Consider the following 2,500-nt stretch of genomic DNA (forward strand, 5'->3'; position numbering starts at 1 on the left):
ATGCGAACGGCATGAAACTTCCAGAGGCATTTGCAGCAGGAATGCATGTGCAGTCAAAAAAGTGAATATTTTTCACGGATAGACCCCGTGAAACGCTAGAAATTGGCGGCGATGTCTCTCTTGTGGCTCACGGGGCTGTTAGGGTGGCACAGAAATCCCTCGGAATGGGAAAACGGGTCATTTTCGTGTCGCCACATTGCATGCGAACCGCATGAAACTTCCAGAGGCATTTGCAGCAGAAATGCATGTGCAGTCAAAAAATTGAATATTTTTCACGGATAGACCCCGTGAAACGCTAGAAATTGGCGGGGATGTGTCTCTTGTGGCTCACGGGGCTGTTAGGGTGGCACAGAAATCCCTCGGAATGGGAAAAAACGGGTCATTTTCGTGTCGCCACATTGCATGCGAACCGCATGAAACTTCCAGAGGCATTTGCAGCAGGAATGCATGTGCACTCAAAAAATGTGATATTTTTCACGGAGAGACCCCGTGAAACGCTAGAAGTGGGCGGGGATGTCTCTCTTGTGGCTCACGGGGCTGTTAGGGTGGCACAGAAATCCCTCGGAATGGGAAAACGGGTCATTTTCGTGTCGCCACATTGCATACGAACCGCATGAAACTTCCAGAGGCATTTGCAGCAGGAATGCATGTGCACTCAAAAAAGTGAATATTTCTCACGGATAGACCCCGTGATACGCTAGAAATTGGCGGGGATGTCTCTCTTGTGGCTCACGGGGCTGTTAGGGTGGCACAGAAATCCCTCGGAATGGGAAAACGGGTCATTTTCGTGTCGCCACATTGCATGCGAACCGCATGCAACTTCCAGAGGCATTTGCAGCAGAAATGCATGTGCAGTCAAAAAAAAATTGATATTTTTCACGGATAGACCCCGTGAAACGCTAGAAATTGGCGGGGATGTGTCTCTTGTGGCTCACGGGGCTGTTCGGGTCGCACAGAAATCCCTGGGAATGGGAAAACGGGTCATTTTCGTGTTGCCACATTGCGTACGAACCGCATGAAACTTCCAGAGGCATTTGCAGCAGGAATGCATGTGCACTCAAAAACTTCTATATGTTTCACGGATAGACCCCGTGAAACGCTAGAAATTGGCGGGGATGTGTCTCTTGTGGCTCACGGGGCTGTTAGGGTGGCACAGAACTCCCTCGGAATGGGAAAAGGGGTCATTTTCGTGTTGCCACATTGCATAGGAACGCCATGAAACTTCCAGAGGCATTTGCAGCAGAAAGGCACGTGCACTCAAAAATTTTAATATTTTTCACGCATAGACCCCGTCAAACGCTAGAAGTTGGCGGGGATGTCTCTCTTGTGGCTCACGGGGCTGTTAGGGTCGCACAGAAATGCCTCGGAATGGGAAAACGGGTCATTTTTGTGTGGCCACATTGCATAGGAACGGCATGAAACTTCCAGAGGCATTTGCAGCAGGAATGCATGTGCACTCAAAAACGTCTATATTTTTCACGGATAGACCCCGTGAAACGCTATAAATTGGCGGGGATGTCTCTCTTGTGGCTCACGGGCGCTGTTAGTTAGGGTCGCACAGAAATCCCTCGGAATGGGAAAAGGGGTCATTTTCGTGTTGCCACATTGCGTACGAACGGCATGAAACTTCCAGAGGCATCTGCAGCAGAAATGCATGTGCACTCAAAAACGTCTATATTTTTCACGGATAGACCACGTGAAACGCTAGAAATTGGCGGGGATGTGTCTCTTGTGGCTCACGGGGCTGTTAGGGTCGCACAGAAATCCCTCGGAATGGGAAAACGGGTCATTTTCGTGTTGCCACAATTGGCATACGAACGGCATGAAACTTCCAGAGGCATTTGCAGCAGAAATGCATGTGCACTCAAAAACGTGAATATTTTTTCACGGATAGACCCCGTCAAACGCTCGAATTTGGCGGGGATGTTTCTCTTGTGGGTCACGGGGCTGTTCGGCTCGCACAGAACTCCCTTGGTCCACCTGATTCGTGCATACAGGCAGCAACTAAAACTCTGTAAACCTGCTGTGAGGACATCTAAACAGTGGACCAGTGAGGCTGTGGAAGATTTGCGGGCGTGCTTAGACTGTACTGACTGGGATATGTTCACGACTGCTACCAATAGTCTGGATGAACTCACAGAGGCTGTGTACATCAGCTTCTGTGAGGACTGCTGTATCCCAACACGTACCAGGGTGAACTTTAACAACAACAAGCCCTGGTTCTCAGCAAAGCTCAAAAGGTTGAGGTTGGAGAAGGAGGAAGCGTTTAGGAGTGGGGATAGAGACAGATTCAAGGAGTCGAAGAACAGGTTTAGCAAAGCGGTGAGAGAGGCTAAACGACTGTACTCAGAGACACTAAAACACCAGTTCTCTACTAACGACGCTGCTTCTGTCTGCCAAAGGGCTCAGGCACATCACCAACTACAAACCCAGAGCGCCCCACACCACTAACGACTCCCGCCTAGCCAACGACCTGAACGAGTTCTACCGTAGATTTGAA

Source organism: Petromyzon marinus, unplaced genomic scaffold, assembly GCF_048934315.1.
Source record: "Petromyzon marinus isolate PM22_M1 ecotype Great Lakes invasive population unplaced genomic scaffold, UKy_Petmar_22M1.pri1.0 PM_G_Scaffold_55, whole genome shotgun sequence".
NCBI lineage: Eukaryota > Metazoa > Chordata > Hyperoartia > Petromyzontiformes > Petromyzontidae > Petromyzon > Petromyzon marinus.